Genomic DNA, 18,302 nt, shown 5'->3' on the forward strand with positions numbered 1-18,302 from the left:
TCGTAGAATCATGTAATGGTTTGGGTTGAAGGGACCTTAAAGACCATCCAGTTCCAACTCCCTGCCATGGGCAGGGACACCTCCCACCAGACCAGGTTGCCCAAAGCCCCATCCAGACTGGCCTTGAACACCTCCAGGGATGGGGTATCCACAGCTTCTCTGCTCCAGTGCCTCACCATCGTCTGAGTGAAGAATTGCTTCCTAACCTCTAATCTAAATCTTACCTCATTTAGTTTAAGACTATCCCCCTTTGTCCTATCACTATCCAGCCATGCAAAAAGTTGCTCTGCATCTGTTTTATGTATGTATGTTTCATAACATACAGGGCAACACCCCTGCTCCTCCTTCACCGCCTGTCTCTTCTGAAAAACTTGTATCCCTCAATTGCAGCGTATCAGATCAGCCCTTTCAGTTGATAAGATTCATTTTAACTGTAGCTTATAAGACATTTTTAATAGTATTCATTTGCAAGCTGTAGTGTGTAGCAATATTGATTTTTCTAATTGGTTTTTAAGGGAGAGATTATTATAATTCCTAGTCTTCTGCTAGGTTTGTAAAATTTAAGGTAAAAGGAAGTTATGCTAAACCAGATTTTAAGGTTCAAGGTGGGTAAAATGTTAGTTTACCTTGATATTCAAGATGATTATCAATTTGCTTGACCGCCTATTGCTTAAGTCCTTCTAGTAGTATAATTACCAGTGACAAATGATTTTGATATATGTTAACCAAAAGCATAACTTCTACAGTGGTAATCTATATATATATAAAAAAAAAAATCAGACTGACTTCACTGTTCCCTGTGCCCCCTCTTCCCTACAATGTTTTAAGATCACGTCATGACCACAGAGCTACATAATGTCTCTTTCCTTCAGTGAAGTAACTGCAGAAGTGTATGTATGTCTTTACTTTTTCCTATTATTAATAAGGTAATAGATTAATTCTTCTAGGTATAGATTAAATCTTTTTTTTGGATTGAAGCATAATATTTTTCTACTCAGGTGTGGCGTTCTGTGTTAAGGAGGAAATCAGTTAGGAGTTTGTTACTGAACTGTATCGTGTTTTGTGAAAAAACGTGCTGTAATCCATTGCAGAAATTAGGTCAGCAAATTCTTGGGGGAAAGAAGTAATTTAAAAAAAAAAGTATATTTTCAACTTTCCTTGCTTGTAAATACTTGAAGGGAAGTTTCAAGTAATACTTCTAATCGTGTATCTCCCTAAGGTGGAATTGCTTTGTGGATTGTAATTTTTTGTTGTTGTTAGGTGTTGGAAGAGGTTCCAGGCCACGTAGGCTTAAAGGTTTCAGCAAAGGAAAAATAAATCTTTGTCGTCTTTGCCTGCTGTATGGTGTATTGTTTGGGGGGGAAGCATGTGGGAGAATATGATGAATATTTTGAGAGGAGTGCAGACACCTGACTTTCCCCCATTTAATCAGCAGAGCAAGAAGGTAGGTGCCACTGAGGAAATTGTCTGGAGCAAGGGACCTTTCTTTCATCTCCAGGGAGCATGCTAGAGAGAAGATACTGGAGTAGCATGTTCTGGTATCAGCAGACCTCTATTTGAAAGGGAAGTTCTGCTTTTCTGTTGCACGGACATTACTAAGAGAGCTGTTCACCTGTTTTGTTTTCTTTTTCTTCTCTCTTAACACATTCTGCAACAGTCTTTTTTCTTGTCCTTGAAGTTCCCCAGTTGTCCAAAGTTATCTGCTCTGGTTTTGGATCCCATATGTGAAAACTTCTGGGAGTCCAAGACTGAAGCATCTTCTTTGAAAGATCTCAACCACAGTTTTTTGTGTGTCAAAGATACTAAGACCATGCTTGCTTACTATCACTTTTATTTTTGAAATGGAGAGGTGGTTAGCTAGTTGGGAATATTTTTCAGTGGCATTTGAGCTATTTTTTCCCCACAAACTGTAGATAAGGATTGAGAGGATAAAGTCAGTGAATTATAAACAACCAGCTTTGATTTACCTGATTGTCTTCACAGGCTTAATTGTGGGAAGTAATCATTGGAATGAGTACTAGATGATTTCAAATAGTGAAAAGTGATGAGGAAAAAAAGTGTAGAAAGGCGAAGACGAAGATTGATGCTGATCCTTCCATGTGCTACTACTAACCCAGCATAGAAATTCTTTGTAGAAGAAAAAACAGCAGTTGACATTTAATTTGTTTTAAGCATAAGAAAAGATATGAAAGGAAGGGGAACTTTTAAAGTTTGCTAAACTCTGAGAAAGTCTTGTGGTGTCATCTCAACTGGTGCTGGAGGTTACCACACCTTATTTTTTAAGTAGCCAATTTGTAGGCAACCACAGTTGGGAACGCCCTGTGACTCTCCCTAACAGTTCATCAATGGGCTGAGGAGAAGTGGCACCAATGCGGAAGAAATTAGGAGCCAGTTTGTCCACCACTTATTGTCTAGCCTGTGTGTGGCTTCTGTGTTACAAGCATCTTTATTTGTATCAGTACAAATTCACTGTGGTTTTGCTACTTGTAGTAGTATTTCCTTGTGGCAAAGACATTGAAGTATAAGACTTAAAGAAAGGAGCAAAAGCCAACAGAAAACATGTGGCATGTGCCATGCTTTGTGTCAGGCCACCAGCGAAACAAATAACCAAACATTTCCATAAATTCACAAGTACTGTTAATATATGTAAACAATACTAAGAATATATTATTCTGTATTTATAAGCATGCAAACAGACTTTTTCTTAAAGTGAAGTTAGATCCACAAATATATTCCATGCAGGTATATGAGGAGTTTTTTTATCATTAAAATTGTATTTGTATCTTTATTCCTGAAACTTAATATTTTGATGGCAAACATGGAAAGCTGAGATTCTCAGCATCATTAGAAAAGTAGTTTTATAACCTGACTTCAGGCAAAAATGTATGCAAAGGAATGTTGCTCATGTGACGAAGTCATCCTTGAAGTTCAGAAGTAAATGCTACCTATACCTAGCAAATGATAAATATTCAGACAAAATACAAAGTTCCTGAACAAGGACTTCAATTGCTCTAGAGCTATCTTCATGATAATCCTTTGCAGAGGTAGGTCTTTCTCCCTTGATTGCCTGAATGTTATTTTTGTTGGGAAACCTGTGTCTGCAAGGAGCTTTGGTGAAAATAATGCTAGATAGTGTCTACATAGAATTATTTGAAGTTCTTTGGGGGGAAGGAGAGGGGAAGCAGCAAATATGTTTTTATCCCGTTCTCTGTCTCAAGTATACTATGGAAATGTTTCTACAGATTTTTCTGAGGGCTCTCCATCTTATTCAGTCATAAGATAACAGATCAAGCATTTGAATCAGAAAAACCTTTCCCAGGATTTTTCCTGTTTTCTGTAGAAACACACAGAAGAGTGTGGTATGAGAGTGATAATGTGAGCATGTCTGGCTTGAGGGCCTGCGTTCTCTAGACTTCTTAATCCAGTTCCTACACTAGGTTTATCTCATACTCCTATTTTATTTCAGAATGAATTCTGGAATGTTTTCTATCTCATCTTAAAGGAATGTTAACAAATACAATTTTTATTGAGGCTCTTAATGAACACTGTTCTCAGTCTTGAGTGAACTATGAGATTTTAGCCCCTAATTCTTTTTATTCTTTTAACTTTTTAAATTTATTTTTTCCACTTTATCTGTCTGTGGTTAAATTCAACTGTGTGTACGAAGGATTTTTTTGGGTCATTTTTACTAGCAAATGCAGAAAATCCTTGTTCTTCTCTTATGCTGTTTTTTTTTTTTTTATTTTTACTTCTTAGCAAGAAGTAACCTATCGGATATTACTGAGGCTAACTAGTGAAGTTAAAACAAAGGTGTTTTTTTTTTGTTTTGTTTTGTTTTTTTTGTCTGGCTTGGAAAACAGTTGCAGTTCCTTATTGGGGTAATGACTTAATAAAACTGCTGAAGTAGACTTCCATCTTTGTTGTAAAAGCCACCATGTCTAATGGAGAGGTTTTCATAAATAGGCTTTGGGTAAACCTAGCACTGCTGGTTTAAGAACTTCTGTTGTGGAATTTAGATTTTTTTTTTCTTGTTTATATTATCTGTCATGAGGAGATAGTTTTACTTGCATAGAATTAAGCAGAGGACCATATGTAGGGATAGGTCTTTAAGATATGCTGTAAGACACACAACTTGCAATCCGATTCCATCAGCTTGTTACGGACTTCACATCTGTAAGCAGTAAGATGATGTCCAACAGTAGCTCTAGTTTTAGGACTTAGTAGACCTATTGGTAAGCAAGTTTTCAATTATGTCACTTCTGGGTTTTGTTGTTTCCATATGCCCCCTTGTTCTTCAGGAGCACACATGATGTAATTCTATTACCATTCTCATACATTTGATCTTAAAGAGCTTGCATTCTTACATCTGCTGAATATAAGTCTATGCAAGACTCCTGTTAGTAGACATGCTGTTGCAGATAGCATTAACCCAATCTATTATGTCCATTTGAATATCTTTTTTAGCTCTGCCTTTTCAGAGTAAATGGCTACTTGAGGACTCTTCAACTTCTAGAAAGAAGTCAAGAAATAGAGTTAATCTACACTGAGTGAAGTAGAGTCTGAAGTTTGACTTCCACATTAAACAACGAAACACAGCCTTGCATTTTACTGGACACCCTTTCATATGGATTTGTAAGAAAGCCCAAGCAAAAGGTTTAAAAACTCTACTGTATTTGTTCTGGTACACTAAAGAAAAAGAAATTTTATGTAGACTTAAAATTAAATGCTTCCATTGGGTAACAGTCCTGATTCCAACTTTGCAAATTTATGGAAGTGTATTCTGGCTCATATAAAACTACCCAGCTGAACTTCTGTGACAGATGCACTATTTCTTCTCCTTTTAAAGTTCATTCATATGAAAATATATCTCCAGTTAGATGTATTTATGAATTTGGGATCCTTCTCAGATGAGACACAGTGTTGCCTTTTTAAATTTACACAAATAGTTTTCACAACAGTCTCTTGCATTTGTTTCCAATGAGCAAATATTCCTTGAGTTTAACGATACATCTACTCTGGATCCTGTACAATGTTACCCTGCATTTGCTTATTGAAATCTGGCATGCTATAACAAACTTGGGTAATGTTTCAATTTATTGGGTTTTGCCCCACTCATTATCATGGAGTGTCTGTCTATCAGTACTAGAGTCTTTATCCAGATACAAGAAAGGTTTACTTGCTTGCATACCGTATTTGTGCAGTATTTGGAAATTACCTGCATAGGTTTAGGGTCTTTAAATCCTCTCTTTTAGGAGAGGCAACCCTTTTTTTCATTTTTACTTCCTTGGAAACAAATACTGCTCAGGAAAAAAAAATTCCCAGGAGAAATGCTTTTGTATAACCTTATTTTTTCTTGTGTGTGTGTTTTTTTTTTTTTTTTTTTTTCCAAAACAGCATATTCTTTACTAGTGAGACATTATGTAAGATTTTTTTCTTATTTGCTAGCACTCAGGTATAACTTACTGCATTAGAAATATAATTCTCTTCAATGTGTAAAAAGAGCCCTTTACAGTGAGGGGAATGGTTTTCTTTTGTGTTAGATGGACCTTCTCTCTTCCGTACCTATAGAGGGTTTTTGAGAGCTAGCAGCTGTCTGCTGCTACAACCACTGACTTTAAAAATATTGTTTCCCCAGAGTCATTTTCAAAAGTGCTTCAGCATTCTGTGGGATGCAAAGTGCAAGGCTTAAAGTGTAGTCGGTAGGATATCTCTTCTAAGTTATTCAGAATGATTTGATATAGAATTAATTCAGTGTGACTAGTTTTCAGACACTTAGAGCTTTATTATCGTTTCATAATTTGATTTTTTTCAAATACTTTCTTTTGTATAATTTAACTGTGACTATGTCTAGACATATTTCCTGGGTATGGCTAAACAATTTTGAAGGTAAAGTATGAGCTGATTTTTTTTTTTTCACTTTGACACAAACAAAATATGATTCCTTTATATATGGAAATGGAAACTGCAGACATGGGATGTACAGCTTTTCAAACCTCTGCACCTTTGCAAGAATAGTTATTTCCCAATAGTATTTTCAGTCATCTTACCTTCCATTTGTAACAGATTTGTGCAGTGCATTCTTGCAGTCTATTTATATTTTCTCCTAGTGTTATATTTGGTAGAACTAAAGTTTCAGACTACCCAGCATTTCTGGTTTGGAAAAATTGATAGAACCGCTTCCTTTATGCTCTTCTGTCCCCCAGTTTCTCATAAAAACCTTAATTTTGTCTGTCTTTTAAGGTAATCTTGTATATGGCTATCTCTTAATGTGTAACTATTGTAGAAATTTCTTTTAAAATGCTTGTTTTTGTTTGATGCTTACAGAAAACTCCGCATATTTTACTCTTTCTTAGAGGGTTCTGTGCTGTTCTGTTACCCCTCATGGAAGGCAGCTGCTGATATTAATCACTTTGTTCTATTCACCAGTCAGCAGTCTCATTTGTACTGTAAATTCACCTGAAATTCAGCGGTTTTTTTTTAGTGTATTTGCTGTCTAGTCCTTTGTAATATATTCCATTCTTATGGTTCAATGTTTTCTGTCCTCTTTATATATTTGTCTGCTCTTTCATTTTCTGCTATGCTATTTCCTGGTTTCCCCTACCTCCTTTCAGAAGGTGGTTGAAGTTCTACTATCTTACCTGAGAGCAGCCTATCGTCCTGAAATAGTAGGAGAAGATGTCCCTATTTTGGATGGTTGCTACATTGCAGAGTGATCATAGTACAGTAATTGGAGAAGTCATAATGTGTATGTGTTTTTTTTTTTTTTTTTTTTTTTTGAGGGGGCACCTCAAATTCATGACAAAGATAAGAATTTTATTTAAAGGAGTAGCGATGTATCCTCTTAGCTAATTGATAACTTTGTCTATTTTCTCTGTTCTGGAAACCTTAGCCCCATACTTAACAAGATGTTTTTGGTAGTTTTTTCACAAATGGGGCTATGACTTCAAAGTTTGAATGCAGAAAGTGTAGTTTATCAGAATGAATGTGAGAAAATGTATAGGGTTTTTTGTTCTTGTTTTTTTGGGGGGACTGGAAGGGAGAGTTGCATGTGGAAAATGGTCTCTTTTTTCTTTCTGTATTCTGATTGGGTAAAAGTTTTCAAAGCAAACTAGAAGCGTTTTAAAATAAAACTCTAGGAATCACATTTGCCATGTTTATGCAATAGTTTTCTCAGTTTTTGCAGTGATTGATCCTTTAAACAACTGTCAGAGAATCTCTGAGTTCTTCATCATCACACAGCATGCCAAAAATATGATTGCCATATCATCAGGTCCTAGTGTGCTGGGCACCTGCTTACTAGGATACTTACCTGTTACCTTGTTAGTTTCAGCTCCTCTTTAGTTACTTGTCTGTAAAATGAAAAAATGTTGCAGTGAAATAATCTTTTAGACTGAAGTGCTTCCTAAAAGGTACAAAATGTTTTATTTTACTAAATGTTTGATTTGCACCTCTTTCTAGAAGTGCTGAGCAGGCTGTATATTTTCTATTATTTTTTGCATTTTTTATGTGTATGGTTTCCTACCTCCCATCTGCATCTTTCATACTCTGAGCTATTGATAATTTTAGTTGAATAGTACCCTGTTTAAAAATTTTCCCTGTTCTCTCTCTCAGAATGCTGGAATTCTGGAAAGTTTAAAGACTTGCAGCAACCATAGCTTTTCCAATCATTCATTTTTACAACCAGACTGTTCAGATGCAGTCTGTTCCAGTATGTCTGCAGCTTACACTTTAAACAGCTTAGGTACCAGAAGTAGGCAAACTGAAGCAGAAAGTTTGTTTTGGGCTGCATTACCTATTTTTTACACTGCCAGCCTAGCACTCTAGAGCACAAGCTCAAGATTTTTTTTTTTTATTTTTTTTTTAGCTTCAGCATATTATCTGCCAAGCTCAAGGGAAGTAACTGAGATTCCCATTGGAGCCAAGTCACTGTAGGTCTGAAGGATCTCCTCTGGTACCAAGAGTCTTGTTAAAGCTTAATAGCAGTACACCTTTAAAGGTATGGCATTTCTGTCTACTGTGACACAGCTGGTAAATGAGAAGTAGGTCCCAGCAGGAGAACGCTAATGAGCTCAGGATATGCTTGTTCTCTCCTTTCTACACTCTTGATTGATCCATAAATGAATTTTGAAGAATATTTTTGTTAAACAAGAGACCTGAAAGGGGTTCTTGTGACTGATTTCAGTTAGAGACAGGGTTCTGGCTAGAGCAAAAGGTAAAAGAGGGAAATCTGTTTGAGCTGAAACCATGCTATGCTTAGATGGCTTGCTCTGGAGTTTTAAGCTTTACATAAAAATCTCTATGCTAGGCTGTGTTGTCACTGTTTTTCCTGATTTGATTGCTTTGCTTTCCAAAGGGACATGGAGAAGGCTTTAATATTTTCTTAGGTTCCAATGGACAGGATGATTACCACATAAAACATGTGAAAATGAGTTTTTCTCTAATGAAAACTAATTTATGGATGTATCACATATAAGCTCTATGATGGAAAAGTTCAAATAACCTTGGTCAATGAAAAATAGGAATTTGAAGATGCTGAACGTGAGAGCAAACTGTCCAAACCTATTCAACATTTTTGCTCTTCTTTGAAACTGTGTATAAATCTTGAGACACGTCCCATCTCTTTTCTAATGAATTGGGAGCTGCCTAACCATCATCCCTCATAGATCATAAAAAATAAAACTAAAAACTTGTGTATATGGCACAACAAATTTGAAGAGTGTTCCTTTCTTTCCGGAGAGACTTTCATAGAAAGAAATGACAGATTCCTAGTGGTCACTGCAGACATATTTTCTAGAGTCAAGAATTGTTTTCAGATAAATTATAGAGCATGAAGCATTCAGAGACTGCCTGTTTTTGTTTGCTTTTTGTTTCCTTTTGCTTGCTCTTTTTCTGCCACCTGGAGTTAGGCAGAAAATCATTTCTGAAATGACAATTGAGTAAGATAGTCTGGGCTTACAGATCCATTGTATCTATGCATTTGGCAAACTATTCATTTCTCAGGATGCATGCACCTTGAATGTGCCATTCTTGCTGGCAAGTGCTGTAAGCAGGTACTGACTCCAAGGGCTGGGGCAGGGACTAGCAAAATACCACGGACAGGGGCTCCTCCAAATGGCTGTCAGCACAGTCCAGGGTTGCCTGTGGGACTGCCCTGACGTGGCTCCATCTGTCAGGAGTTTTTCATGTGGGCAGTTCAGCATGGTCTCAAGTCTTGCAGACATCAGCACTTATGATTGTCACTTGATACTTATAAAACAGCTGTTTTTATTGTGATTCCATGTCATAAGTGTTGGAGATCCCAGAGCACATGCAATTTCTCCCATTTGACAGTAGACTTACGGACATACCAGGCAGTCCAGGAGCATGTCTTACATGGACTGTCTTACTGGACTGTCTGGTGAGTATGTCCTGGAGCATGTCTTACATGCTCCTCATCTAGTGCCAGAAGACTTCAAAGATGGAAACTGCGAAGACAATGACCATAAAAACCTAACTTTTTCATCTTTAACGTTTCATGTACTAAGGTTCTCAACATGCTATTCTTCATGTTGTAGTATTGAAATTCTCTGAATCAATGAAGTACATCTGGAAAGAGATTGCATTATTTTATAGGTAGAATCAAATTATTTGAACTGTTCCCTAAACCCACTCATCCTACATGGGGAAATTCAAAACATCAGGGCACTCCGTTGTGAAGAATATCAAAATGTGCTTGTCAGTGAAACAGTTTCACAGGTTGGCTAGTGAATCACTTCTGCTAAATGAAAATTTAGATTGCATTATAACTCAGTTCGCGTTACCTGCTTAACTCAAAAACGTTCCAGTTTGTGATCTACAAGGGGGCAATGTGATATAACTCACCGACACTGTCCAGCATGTGTTGTGCTTCTCTAATCTGAATATGCTATCCAGAGAGGCAGTATAGGAATCTCTGAGCATCATAGCTGCAAATTCTTGCCCACCACGTAGATGGCTATGGCATGCTGGTTACCCATGTTGGGAACCTATTGATGTGTTTTTGTAGAGTGCATATTTTCTTACAGTAACTGTGATTCTTAGAGGTGTTGTAGTTGGGCTACTATGACTAACACCCCATCGTTCTTGGAAATGCTAGGAATTTAGGTGTTAAACTATAAGGAAATGAGAATGGACCAAGATTATTTTTTTTTTGTAGGGATGGCAGTATAGGACTTGTACATGATGCTGACAATATACTGGTTTTGATGATATCTATTTCTTCAAATATATTTTTGTGTCCTTGAGATAATGCAAATAGGGAATACCCATAGGCAATTCCATATCACAGTTTCCTGTTGGATAGCCATGGCAGACATGTACTGATGCTCAGGTTAGTAGTAATGGCAATGGGGTATTGGAGTGGGAGGCATGCTTTCAATAAATTTGGGGTCAAGTTTCAAACATGTTTGTCGTTCCTGGTAAAATGCAAACAAACAACAACAACAAAAAAACTGATCTCTGCAGATTATCCATCCATCTAGTTGTATTTCTCATGTGTAAAAACTACTTAAACTTTTCAGTGATACCTGTGTGTTACTTTTTTAGTTCCAGACATCACACTAGATGAACCTTAATGTTTTCATCCCATTTACTAAATATTGTTTAAAAAAATAAAAACAGCTGTATAGGGCTTGAATCCTTTTGTACCTGTCTATTGCTCTTTTACAAGTTGTATAGGTGTTTGTCTCTTTTACTAGATCACTGTAAAAGATCCTCAAGAAGGTGGTGAGCTGCTTTTGCTTGACTCATTAAAGCAGAAGTGAAATTTAACAGTGTTTTCTAAAGAATATTTAACTTTCACAAGACTTCTTACCACTTCATTCAACAGTTTAGAAATGATTGAACGGAAGAGTGACTGGACATTTATGTACTGTCACAAGCTGTTTAACTGCATAAACTGAATTGGAACACTTGATGCATTTCATCATTTATACAGGTACAAATGATTTTGAGAGAAACTCAACAAGATGTGTTGAAAACTGATCTGTATAAAATGGCATCAAATTTAATGTACTTTTGAAAATGTGGCCTCATATTTTGGCATTTTCCATAGTGTTTTTCTGTTACTGTTATTGAGCTGATTGAAAAATTTACTAGAAGGACACTCAGGGTCTCTGGTCTAGTGGACTTCTGTAGTACTACTAGGCTTAGGCACATATTTTGTGACGTTTATTGTTTTATTGCTATCTCTATTTCAATTAGGTACAATTCTTTACTACCTGGGCATTGGTTAACTTTGTGTGTTTTAATCTGGAGTAGAATAGTCTAAATAAAGAGGTTCTTTTTGCAAGGATCTTTGACCTTTGTTTTTCAGCCTCCCCAGTCTTCCTAAAAGTTTTCTTCAGCTTGTTTGAACAAAAATATATGATATGTCTTAAATATTTGCATGTTGCACTGCCTAATATGGCTTATTCTACAGCTAGTCTCCTGTCTGCAGAAATTACAGTTGAATCTTCTTGAGGGATGGGGTGTGCTCCTCTAGATTCTTCAGGAACTACTGTTGGGAAGAATGGAAAACTTCTCCTACCTAATGAACTGAAGTTAGATTTCTTGACCGTTTAAGGAGGTGACTGATTAAGACCACAGAGCCACCTCCTTAGGTGGTCGTTGCTTCGTTAGAGCAAAGGAGTGTGCTTTTCACAGTGGGTTCTTTGAGCATGTTTCTGTGATTCTTGTTAAGCTGCTAATGTGGTGTCCCTCCTTTGACTCACTTGGAACTTGTGAAGTTTCTTTTGGATCTGCTTCATTTTTCTGTTGGAACTGGTGCATCACTGCTGTTAACTGGTTCTCTTCCTTCCTAAGTGAAGTTATGGCTGAAGCCCAAGCTCTGCTACTTCCAGTGTTGACAGTTTGAATACTGGAATTATGCATAGGTCTACTGATTGTAATTCTGATAGCTGTGTGGTAGGGCATTGCAGTTATGGAAATAAATTTTTTGTAAACTGGACTAGCCTTCCTTCTTGCTAGTTGTTGTAGAAACATACTCGAATAGCTGGGAGGAAAATAAGTAAGCTAAGTAGGGAAAAAGCTTTCACATTTTATTACACAACTTGGAGAAAGTCTTTGTATTGATAAATGCTTCATTTATGAAAACAGCATTTATTTTATTGAAATCTTCCTCTGCTTGGAAGAATTCTTTATTGAGAACACCTGCTTTGAAAAGGTCTTTTTTTAAATATAACCATGGTAAGAACTAATTAAGCATGTAGAAAGGCAATCTTAGATTTATGAAGAGTTTATCCATTTCTTTTAATTTCAAAGGTGGCAAGTCACTCAAAAAAAAGGGGGGGAATTGACAGTCTTACAAGAAAAGTAGAAAGACCAAAATCAAGTGCTGCTTGTTTTCACAGCCTGTTTTATAGGCAGTCACAGGAAATACGTGTTGCCATTTGTATGTAGTAGTACAGATGATCAAGTGGAAATGTGATCAAGTATGAACATCTTGAGAATTACACTATACCTTGCTAAAGCTGTGATGGCAGTAGTAATTCTCTGCTTTGTCAGGAAAGAATAATTTTTCCAGTGGTGGTAGAAAACGGAAACTGCTTCTTCCTGTATGTACACCGAGGAAGTCATCTTTTTGAAATCTGGGAGCCATGTCTAGCATATGCTCTGGGCTATGTTTGTAATGACCCTGAATATGAAACTACTTATAATGGTTTTATCCTTTCTATATCTTTGTAAGGCAGCAAAAATCCTGCATTGTTTGAATGGGTGTTAGCTACTGTAAATATAACAAACAACTTGGGTATTATAAGCTTAGTAGAAGTAGCAGTTTGAGTTACACACCACTTTCAAGAGACCACAGGATTTAAACAGAACATCACTAAATATAGAAAACAGGTCAACATTCAATTTAAGAAGGATTAAGTACAATAGAAAAATTTGTTTGGATAAATCACTTTCTAAGAAACAACAGTATGGTGCTCAGGTGTGTAAATAATTCACGGGCAGACTTCTTGCAGAGTATTTATGTACATTCTGGGGCTCTAGCCCTCTAAAGTGCGTACCCTGTAGGAGATGAATGAATTTGAATATGACACCAGACCGATCTCAAAAAACCTACAGTTTGGGGAATGATGTAAGAAGGTCTTAACCACCTTTTATTTGTATATACTCTTTTAGGCAGGTAGCTGCAGAGTGGTCATAAAGGAGTTACTGTACTCAAAACATCCCTGTCTAAGAAGGCAAGTTTATCCAGGCCTTGTCCCAATTTAATGACCACATGAAATTAGTGGCTTTGTGTATCAGGAAAGACTAACCAATTCTTACTAGTCTGAAATAATTGTCTCAAGAAACAGTAAAACTGTTTGTGTTTTGAAATATGCTGTGTGAGGTGAAGGTTGTAGCATGATGATGTAATTCTTTAGTCAATAGTAGCTGCCAAGATTATGTTGCATTGTGTATTGGTTATCTTTAGGTGTTCTATGCTAGTCGTTTTTCTGATGTTTGGAAATAGCACGACTTGCTCATGATTTACTTGCTGTCAAGCAAATTTCTCTAATCTCAAAAACTGTAAGTTTCCTGGTCTAGTTGAGTTGTCCAACTTGAACTGTTCTTTGTGGACAGATAAGGAAAATGTAGTCTATGGTCATTGTATCCGTCCCTGCTATTGTGCTGTTATTGGCCAACTGCAGTTGAAATTAACAACTGAATTGTGGGATTCAGCAATGAATTCAGCTTGTTTTTGTGAGATTACAATTGGCTAGATGAGTTCAACTGCTGAGGAGAATGTTCCTTAGCTTCACAACCATCCTCAGCAGTGGTAGTAGACCAGGCAGCATGTTGCTGGCAGTCAGCATGCAGAGTTGTCAACCAACCATAGCTGGCCTTGTTTGCCCTCCTACCCAAAGAATAGGTCCAGAGTAGATGACTGAGACAAATGTGCAGAAAACCATGTTTCACTAATTCTGGTGGAGATTTCTTGGGAGAGGTGTTGGGGGAGGGGAGGGGGTGTAGGATTGCTGTCTTTTATTTATTTTTTATTTTTTTTGGTAAGACCTTTTCCTCTCCACCTGTGTTGCTTTGTCTTGGTTGATTCAGGATGATTTCTTTCTATCTGCCACCCTTAGCCTACTAACACTGTTCTTGACTGTGACTTCTCTCTCTTTGAAGTGGTTAATGTAAATAGTTTTAATGCTGTGCTACTGGAAAGGTCTTGTAACTTCCTTATTAATTTTGAAGGAAGAAGTGTAGTAGTTGAAAGATTTTGACTTCCTATCCTATAAGGCCTGAAAAAAACAGCGTAGAACAAGTTACTTATTAAAGTTTTGGTCTTGTATTTTATCATCGCTCTAAAGTTTAGTCTCAATTTGCTTTGGCCTTGATGTTTTGTGTGTATGGAGTTTGCATCTTCTATGGTAGAGCATCCATTAGTGGCAGTAGTATCTTTGCCAAATGTGCATGGAGTTTTCTAGAACCTCTGGACTATACAAGAAAGCGAAGAAACAGGGCTATTAATTTGGTGGTGGGGATTTCCATTGACAACATTATTTCTACTTTGGCTTTCAAAATAACATATATATACTCCTACTCGAGTAATCCATACGTAAAGCCATAGCACACAAAGGACAGGAAAATAAGAAAGGAATGGAGAGAAAGTAAGAAAGGAATGGAGAAAAAGCAGGAGAAGAGATAGATAAGAGTATATAACAGCAGCAAAGGACAGGTGAGTGATTTTCCATTTCAATTTTTATCCCTTTGTTTATTCCTTTATTTTGACTTTCACACTCTGCTTGTTTACCAGTGGTCACAAAATTTATCATATTAGAAATAAATTTAAAACAGCAAACTTTTAGCACATCATATATAGGATTAGCTTAGAGCTGCAGAAACTGTCCAGAGGTACTAATATTTAACTCTCATTGATTCTTTAATTATTTGATCTTTTCTGATAAAACCAAGAAAGAAACTTCCAGTTTTTAATTTCGCTTAGGTAATTAGTAATGTAGCTGATATTTAAAACTTCCCTGGAGGACCAGTTAATGGTGACTTATTCTTAATAAATGACCTACATAGGAGGAAAAAATACAGGAAAAACAAAACTTAAATCCATTTTGAGGAAATTCACATTTTCTTTAGAGTTAGCATGGAACATCTATTCACTGTGTTTAGTGCTTTTAAAGAATAGGGTTTGCAGCAAAGTCAGCTGAAATGGCTTTAAAGTATAGTATTTACTGTAGGTGGAATTGCTAATGATGACCTGTACTTAAGGTTGCGTGACCCTTTCTATTTTAAGACTTAACTCTTAGTTACTTCAAAACTTTTGCCAAAGTTCAGTTCAGACTGTGATTTTTCCATGCCAGATGTCTGCTTTGGGTTGAATTTTTTTGAAAGTTATAGCCAAAGGAGTTCTGTTCCAAGAATAAGGCTAGTGAAAAGTATGTTATTTTGCTTGTGTGAGAATATTCTGGTGTCCTTCTTTGATGCTCCAGTGCCCCCAAGCTCTAAAGCAAGGATTTGAAATTTGGCAAGAGTTCAGCCTTTGTGTGGAGGATGTGCCTTTTGCCTCCCTGTAAAAATCCACCCAAATTTCCAGACCAGTTTACAAGGCTTTGAAAGATTGCCATTTGCATGGGCTTAATAGGAATTTCGTAAAACTTCACAGTAAGTTTCCTTTAGATTGTGTTCACACTGGGAATGCTCCAGGCAGAACTGAGCTGCATATTTCATCCCATTTCTGCTACAAATTGTAGTGGCTGGATCTGGGTGCTGACATTGAACTAAGAGTGGGCAGCATTTTGTCTTGTACTACTACTGCCTATTGCCATGTCCTATTCCTTCTTTAAAACAATGGACCTGGGCCCTCTGAAAAAAAAGAAATCATCTCACTTGTCTGAAAGAGTATGACAGTTATGGAAGAGAGTAGAGTTTAGGAGTGCTTGCCTGTCTCGTTTGTAGCATTCTTCTGGTTACACAAAATGTGTGCATCACTTGAAAAATATTACTTCATTTTTCAGGTGGATGTTCAGATAATAGTTATTGTAGTTAAACTTGAGTAGTTGAATGAACTATGAGTACTACTTGCTGAGCTATGGAGGCATCAATTAAAAACAAGTAAATGAGAAACAACAACAAAAAAGTTATAGTACAGGAATGTTAGATTACAAAATCAAGAGCTCACTTTTTTCAAATGTCTACATCTAACTCCAGACTTCTTGCTCTATTGTAAGGTGCCCTACAATCTCATTCAAGAGTCATATATATCACAGAATCACAGAATAGTCTAGGTTGGAAGAGACCTCCAAGATCACCGAGTCCAACCTCTGACCTAACGCTAACATATCTTCCACTAAACCATATCCCTAAGCTCTATATCTAAATGTCTTTTGAAGACCTCCAGGGATGGTGACTCAACCACTTCCCTGGGCAGCCCGTTCCAGTGTCTAACAACCCGTTCAGTAAAGAAGTTCTTCCTAATATCCAACCTAAACCTCCCCTGGCGCAACTTTAGCCCATTCCCCCTCGTCCTGTCACCAGGCACGTGGGAGAATAGACCAACCCCCACCTCGCTACAGCCTCCCTTGAGGTACCTGTAGAGTGCAATAAGGTCACCCCTGAGCCTCCTCTTCTCCAGGCTGAACAGTCCCAGCTCCCTCAGCCGCTCCTCGTAAGACTTGTTCTCCAGACCCTTCACCAGCTTCGTAGCCCTTCTCTGGACTCGCTCGAGCACCTCCATGTCCTTCTTGTAGCGAGGGGCCCAAAACTGAACACAGTACTCGAGGTGCGGCCTCACCAGAGCCGAGTACAGGGGAACAATCACTTCCCTGGACCTGCTGGCCACGCTGTTTCTTATGCATATCTCTTCCAAGAGACAATTATTGGATTAGAGTGGGGTCCATTTTGAGGATGAGTCCAGGATTTCTGCAATAAAGGCTTGTGTATTCAACAGTTGCACAAGATGGAACATGTGGAGTAAGTGAAGTAAAGGAGAGTTGAGGAATAAAATAATCCTCAGCCACAAAGACTTCTGAGTACTGTTCAAAAAGTTGTGTGCAATCTGTGCTTAGTCATGGTCTCTTTTACACGGTACACTCAAATAACCATGAGTTGACTGCTTTACAGATGTAGAGGCTACTAGTCCCACCACCCTAGAAAGGCTAGGGAAGAAATTCATTGCATATGTAGCAGGGTTGAAAAATAACATGCTACAGATTAAAGCATATGACTAGCTTCCATTGATAAAGGATGAAACAAAGTATTGATAAATATTTAATTTAAAATGCTGTCCTATGACATGGGGAAACTGAGCAGAGTTGCATTTGCAGCTCTCAACATTGAAGTGCTCATCTTCATGACGTTAGTAGTTTTCTTAGGTTGTGATTTTGTGCGTGAAAGTCATAAGCATCTAACTTCCTTTTGAAAAAGTAGTCCAATTTTGCCAATCCCTTGGTACCTCTTTTGATTCTGGAGCTGGAGTCATTTCACTCTTTGCAATTTCCTTGCCAATAAAATAAACAAACCTGGAGTGTTTTAGATCTGCCTGAAACCAATAGTGTCAACCTAAAGAAAGTGCATTAACTAATCCATTTCAAACTGATCCAAGCATAAAAACTCATTTTTTTTTAAGCTCTGGAATTTAAATTTTCATTTAGAATCATCAGTCAAAATTTGTAAACTTTGAAAATATTAAAATGCAAATTCAGTTAGCTATAATCTCTTAATTCTATTCTAAATCAGAGGCACTTTACCTTAGCGTTAGCTGAATAACATATTACTGGGATCCTCATCCTCATCCACAGCATGCTTGTGCTAAACAGTTCACTACTATCTCACAATGATGAGTTTTCCCCTATATAAAGCTGCTTCAACAGTAGATCATTTTTATTCCTTTTAAAGCTAACTACTACCTGAAGCTTCCTATGCAAAAAATAAATATATATCTGATAATTTGAAAATGATTTGTTGGAGTGCCTGCAGCAGTGGAATCTTTTCTTAAGGTAGAGGTGTGTGAGTTGTTTTCTTTAAGCTTAACCTTAACCTTAAAGCAGTCATCAAGTGTACTTTTGACTTCCCATATTTCTTGGGTCATTCCCTTAGAGTACTTGGTAATGCCTCTGGATCGGCAGATCTCATGTGGGTCTTTTTAAAATCTTCATCAAGGCTTTTTAAGCATTTGGGATGTTTGTCTTGCAGCGTGTTCAGGAGAAAAATGGGAATATTGAGCTGCTCAAAGCATACCTCCTCTGCAGAGGAACTCATCTGCTAAGAAGAGCAGTCTATCTGCTTAGCTTTGTGAAATTCACTTGCTTATGGAGAACTGATTTCCCCACCCACACCCCCTC

At 37.3% G+C, this 18,302-nt stretch overlaps 1 protein-coding gene across 5 annotated transcripts in view; it reads left to right on the forward strand.

Annotated features, from left to right (window-relative positions):
• Nucleotides 1–18,302, forward strand: part of ANAPC10 (anaphase promoting complex subunit 10) — a 176,571-nt gene that overhangs the window by 20,168 nt on the left and 138,101 nt on the right. Inside the window, exons 5-6 of one of the 5 annotated variants that reach the window (XR_004750317.1) lie at nucleotides 7,865–7,996; nucleotides 17,857–17,882. The exons of 2 other annotated variants lie outside the window; for them this stretch is intronic. The gene's annotated coding sequence lies outside the window, so the exon portion shown is untranslated. Of the gene's footprint in view, nucleotides 1–7,864; nucleotides 7,997–17,856; nucleotides 17,964–18,302 lie in introns of those variants that run through there. 2 more of the 5 variants (XR_004750318.1, XR_004750316.1) reach the window with 2 other exon arrangements.

This window comes from Oxyura jamaicensis, chromosome 4, assembly GCF_011077185.1.
Source record: "Oxyura jamaicensis isolate SHBP4307 breed ruddy duck chromosome 4, BPBGC_Ojam_1.0, whole genome shotgun sequence".
Classification (NCBI taxonomy): Eukaryota; Metazoa; Chordata; class Aves; order Anseriformes; family Anatidae; genus Oxyura; species Oxyura jamaicensis.